Genomic DNA, 6,193 nt, shown 5'->3' with positions numbered 1-6,193 from the left:
CATTTCTTGTCCGCGGTCCCCCAAACCTCATTTGGGGGACGCGACTGGAGATGCTCTTAGTAGTGGTGATGCCCTAAACACGCCATTTCCTTAATGTCAATTACTACCTTCGTTCCCTATTAATTGATTCTGATTTAGTTGGTAAATAAGAGTCAACTAAAAAGAAACGGAGAGAGTATATGATTTTCTCCCAGATAAACGTAACATTTATATCTATCAAATTAGAGTAGGAACCCCGGTTCAGAGCAATTTCAGTTCAGACCAAACCAACCTCTTGACAGAGCGTCAGTGTATGCTCCACGACGGAAACACGAAGATATATCAGAGGCGTGTGACAAATCCTGATCAAACCGCACAAGAAACACACAACTAATACGTCGATTGGGGTAACAGGTGCATGCAAGGTTTTGGCAGATGCTACACAATAATGTAGCGGCAACATTGCTGACATGCTTAAACTTCCACAAACAAGGCATAACATTAAGCAAAGTTCAGTAGCAATAGCTAATATGCTCATTAGGTAAGCAGCCTAACACCACATCTGAGCGAACTACATAGTTAAGCAGGTAGAACAAGGTCCGGACGCCTCCAAACATTATTACCGATAGATAGAAACAAGAGACCAAGTAAAAGTCACTTCCATCTTGCAGAAAACGAGATCACATGTGCAAGTACTTGTGCCCGACAGTTTCATCCCGAAGTTCTACTATCAGGCACACATCGCAAACGGCAGATCTACTATCATCATGAACGGCAATCAGATCCATATACATGAGGATATACGAGAAGGGCCATCAACCTGGACGCAAATGATTGGTCGAACTAGCGAGAGCATTTGGACCCGGGATCCAAATCGAGTTTCCCCAAGTAACAGTCACTTCCATCTTGCAGAAAATGAGATCACATGTGCAAGTACTTGTGCCCGACCGTTTCATCCCGAAGTTGACTGTATCCTGTGCAGAGAACCCGTACCGAGAGGCCTCCACAGAAACAAACAGTTTCCCCGCTGGGTAGCTGACAGAAACAATACGCCTTGAGAGCTCAACTGTACCATCTGACTTGGTTGGCAGCTTTCCATCCTTAAAATCAAGCAGCACCATCCTCCCTTCTTTTACTTTGTCGGTGTTGCAAACAATCAGCCCTGCACACTGATCCGGCCACGACCCATCGACGAGTCGGACACCCACGGTAGTCTCCACCGAACTACCCAGCACCGCCAAAGCAAACTCAAGCATGCAGCGCTGGCGGGGGATACATGCACGGAGCCCATCTATCAAAGGATAAGTTTCACGGAACTTAAAACAAGCGAGAGCCAAGACTTCATCATCTTCAGACTCTTCTGTAGTCTTTACTTTTAGCTGAACCTCTATCGCAACTGGGTCAATCATCAGAACCGCGCGAGACGGGCCCGTTAAACGCAAGAATGGATCCTGCCAAGCAAAGCATCACAATAGCAATTGAAGAAAATTTAAAAAACTGAAGCAGGACACAGAATAGCCACATGGAGAGTTAAACTGTAGGTCTAATAGTACTAACAGGCAGGCAGCACACAAATAGATACACCAAGAGTTAGATTGTAGGTAGTCGCAATGACTCACCTTTTCAGTGAGTGTTTGGCAGTTATCCCTGGAGCATCTGAGGAGATAGTTGCGCCTACGATCTACTGAGTCCCTGGCAGCAACAAAGCCATGAACCTGAAGTGGCCAGCTCAGACCAGATAGGTCGGTGACTTTGATGGAGAAGAACTGCAAGGAACTATCCGGGAGAGCATCTGGTGGGATGGTTCCTGTTGCACAGTACATGGGAGCAAGAGAAGCTGCATGGAAGAAGCCAAATTATAAGAACACTAAAAGAATTGTTACCAGGAAACAATTTCAACATAGACTCATCCAGGTTAATAAGAAAGTATATCGACGCGGGTATTTAATCTAATGCTACGGTATCCTGTTCCTAGTTCAATATGCAAAGTAAATAATGTTTCTCTACTCTCTGATATAACGTTACGGAGTGGATCTGTGGTCATTCTACTAAAATAAATCCCAAATGAAACATACAATGCTACAACAACATACTCCCATCCATGGTAACGAACGTCCATCGATGGGTTGGGTAGTTTCCTATTCCTAATTTGCTATCAACGCAAGGAAGGCCTCCAGTCTTTATAATGGTATTGATTGGGTTTTGTTGTCGCCTGTCAGGTTAAAAAAATAAATCTTGTTCCCGCCCAATTAAAGCATAGAATAAAAAAGATTGTTTTCCTGATGTTCCTGCATCGACCTCAAGAAATTACTTAGCCAAGCCGAGCAAGGGGTTTTCTCGGCGTCTCGTCGATTCTTTCATGGGAATGAATATACATCAAGTAGAGAATTTCTTACTTTCGGCGTCGTAGGAACCGTGGCGGCGGCCGAAACACCTCTCCCAGAATTTGCGGTAGTCCTCAACCTCTTGCTCCTCTGTAGGAGGAGCTGCGTCATCCTCCTCCTGCTCCTCTGTAGGAGGAGCCGGCTCCACCGCCCGCTTCTCCTCTGTAGGAGGAGCCAGCTCCTGCACCTCCCCTCTGTGCTCATCCGTCTTCCGGATCTGAGGTGGGAGCCGATCTGTCTTGGGCATCCCGGTGCGCGTCAGGCCAAATCGCCGCGGTTTTCTGATGTTCTTCTTCGTCGACCTCGTCTTTGCGCTGGACTCGGCGCCTATGCAGATCTCCATCTCCGCCAGCCCGCTCTCGATCAGCTCCATCTCCGGCGCCGCTCAGTGAATCGGGGTTCAGCAGGTGTGGTGAATTCCCAGGCTAGGGTTTCCCCTTCGTTCCTGCTTTTGCGTCCGCTAAATTGATTTTCCGGCCGACTCCACATGACGCGGCCCAGTGGCATCCAACGGTCCGTGGAGAATTGTCGGTAACGCTGGGCGCGCCTATACATCGCCTGAAGATAATCCCGCGTGGGCCGGCCCATTAGTCTAATCGCTGGCCGAAAAGAAGTAGTACGATGCTTTCCTCAACATCTATAACATTCGATTTCTTAGGTGAAGACCCAGGCTCCAATCCCAGTTATACAAATATATTTTTCGAATTTTCCTAATCTGAGCAAAATTTAAGTTTGAATAAAATTCAAATATGAGAACAATTTTAAAATTCCGAATCTAAGCAAAAATTAATTTTGAACAAATTTTTTTGTTCGAAAATATTTTTTGTTCAATTAAATTTTCGCTCGAAATCTTTTTGCTCAAAATATTTTTTGTTCAATAAAACTTTCGCTCAATTTTTTATTTGTTCAAAAATAATTTTCTCAAAATATTTTTTGCTCAAATATTTATTCACTCAAAACGAGGAACCAGAAATTCAAAGAAAATAAAAAAAACCTGGCGAACAACCGATGAAAGAGAAAACCGAACCAGAAGAACCAGATAACCACCGAAAGAACCGGAAAAACATGTACCCCTCTGCTAATGGGCCACACCCCACCATGTTTGCCTGCGTGCGATGGTTATTACCCACCGCTAATAAGCGATAAATATGTTTTTTCCGTGACCAATGGGAAGCACCATCTCCACTATGCAGGCCGCGTTTGACGTGTTTGGACTGCGCGGTCGTTTTTCGACCCGATTGCAAAACCCCAACAAAAGTGTTTTGCAAAATATGACAATCAACCAATTGATACAACATATGTTTAATAAAATATAACAATAATTTAAATTATTACACAAATATTTACTATCATAGAATACAAACAATACGAAATACAACAAATGTTTTGAAACAACATGAATCAAATGATACAACAACAATTGAACAAATAAAAAATGGTTGGAAATGCAAATAAATTCTAGTTGTCGCCTCTGCAAGTGGTGGCGAACGAGATCTTCCTGGAACTGTTTTGCATCCTTGTCACTCTCAATTTGCCAGTAAGTTTCAACAAAAGCTTGCACATTATCCGGATTTTTAGAAGGTTTGACCCGGGTTCCAAAATTATCAAATAAATATGATAAGTTCAAACCCCTCTCATCCTTAATGATCATATTAATTGTGTAGAATCACACCGGTGGTCATGATATCATTGAGTGTATGGTCCTCGGACTGTTACAAATCTAGCTTGCAAAATATCGAAAGCCCACTCAATGTCTTTTCGAGCTGCCTCTTATGCTTTTGCAAACTCAGCTTCAGCTCTGTTCGCTGGCTCCCTGATGGCTTTCACAAATATGGCCCAATCCGGGTATATACCGGCGGCAAGGTAGTACACATTGTGTACTCACTCCCATTGACGGTGTAGTTGCAAGCCGGGGCTTCACCTTTAGCAAGCCGGGCAAGAGGATGGGATCTATGCAACACATTGATATCATTGAGAGAACCGGGCAAACAAAAAAACTGTGCCAAATCCAAAGATCCTGCGAGGCAACTGATGGCGCGTGATGCACACGTCCGTTGGGAACCCAAGAGGAAGATGTGATGCGCACAACAATAAGTTTTCCCTCAGAAAGAAACCAAGGTTATCGAACCAGTAGGAGATGAAGGCCACGTGAAGGTTGTTGGTGGAGGAGTGTAGTGCGGCGCAACACCAGGGATTCCGGCGCCAACGTGGAACCTGCACAACACAATCACAATACTTTGCCCCAACTTAACAGTGAGGTTGTCAATCTCACCGGCTTGCTGTAAACAAAGGATTAAACGTATGGTGTGGAGAATGATGTTTGTTTGCGAAGAACAACAGAGAACAGAGATTGCAGTAGATTGTATTTCAGATGTAAAAGAATGGACCGGGGTCCACAGTTCACTAGTGGTGTCTCTCCAATAAGATAATAGCATGTTGGGTGAACAAATTACAGTTGGACAATTGACAAATAGAGAGGGCATAACAATGCACATACATATCATGATGACTACTATGAGATTTACTTAGGGCATTACGACAAAGAACATAGACCGCTATCCAACATGCATCTATGCCTAAAAAGTCCACCTTCGGGTTAGCATCCGCACCTTCTTCCAAAGATTAAGTTGCAAACAACAGACAATTGCATTAAGTATTGTGTGTAATGTAATCAACACAAATATCCTTAGACAAAGCATCGATGTTTTATCCCTAGTGGCAACAGCACATCCATAACCTTAGAACTTTCTGTCACTGTCCCAGATTCAATGGAGGCATGAACCCACTATCGAGCATAAATACTCCCTCTTGGAGTTACAACTATCAACTTGGCCAGAGCCTCTACTAGCAACGGAGAGCATGCAAGATCATAAACAACACATATATGATAGATCAATAATCAACTTGATATAGTATTCAATATTCATCGGATCCCAACAAACACAGCATGTAGCATTACAAATAGATGATCTTCATCATGACAGTTCACAAGATCTAAACATGATAGCACAAAAGGAGAAGACAACCATCTAGCTACTGCTATGGACCCATAGTCCAAGGATGGACTACTCACGCATCAATCCGGAGGCGGGCATGATGATGTAGAGTCCTCCGGTGATGATTCCCCTCTCCGGCAGGGTGCCGGAGGTGATCTCCTGAATCCCCCGAGATGGGATTGGCGGCGGCGGCGTCACAGTAACTTTTCTCGTATCGTGGCTCTCGGTGATAGGGTTTTCACGACGGAGAGAATATATAGGCGAAGGGGCAGAGTCGGGGGACGCTCGAGGGGCCCACCCTATAGGGCGGCGCGCCCAGGGGTGGGGCCGCGCCCCCTAGGGTGTGGCCGCCTTGTCGCCCCTCTTCGTCTCCTCTTCGGACTTCTGGAAGGCTCCATGCAAAATAAGACCGTGGGCTTTTGTTTCGTCCAATTCCGAGAATATTTCCTGTGTAGGATTTCTGAAACCAAAAACAGCAGAAAACAGGAACTGGCGCTTCGGCATCTTGTTAATAGGTTAGTGCCGGAAAATGCATCAAAATGATGTAAAGTGTATATAAAACATGTGAGTATTGTCATATAACTAGCATGGAACATAAGAAATTATAGATACGTTTGAGACATATCAAGCATCCCCAAGCTTAGTCCCTACTCGCCCTCGAGTAGGTAAACGATAACAAGGATAATTTCTGAAGTGACATGCTACCATCATAATCTTGATCAGTACTATTGTAAAGCATATGAAGTGAATGAAGTGATTCGAAGCAATAGTCTATAGTTTTGCTAACAAAAAGATAATGACTAAACAACTGAATCATATAGCAAATACTTTTCA

The 6,193-nt window shown here is 44.2% G+C and overlaps 1 pseudogene; it reads right to left on the bottom strand.

Annotated features, from left to right (window-relative positions):
- Positions 1 to 459: 459 nt before the first annotated feature.
- LOC127298495 (uncharacterized) lies at positions 460 to 2,844 on the bottom strand (annotated as a pseudogene).
- Positions 2,845 to 6,193: the final 3,349 nt, after the last annotated feature.

Source organism: Lolium perenne, chromosome 5 (genome assembly GCF_019359855.2).
Source record: "Lolium perenne isolate Kyuss_39 chromosome 5, Kyuss_2.0, whole genome shotgun sequence".
Classification (NCBI taxonomy): domain Eukaryota; kingdom Viridiplantae; phylum Streptophyta; class Magnoliopsida; order Poales; family Poaceae; genus Lolium; species Lolium perenne.
Note: the sequence above shows the minus strand (reverse complement) of the source record. Positions and strands in the feature narration are given on the sequence as shown.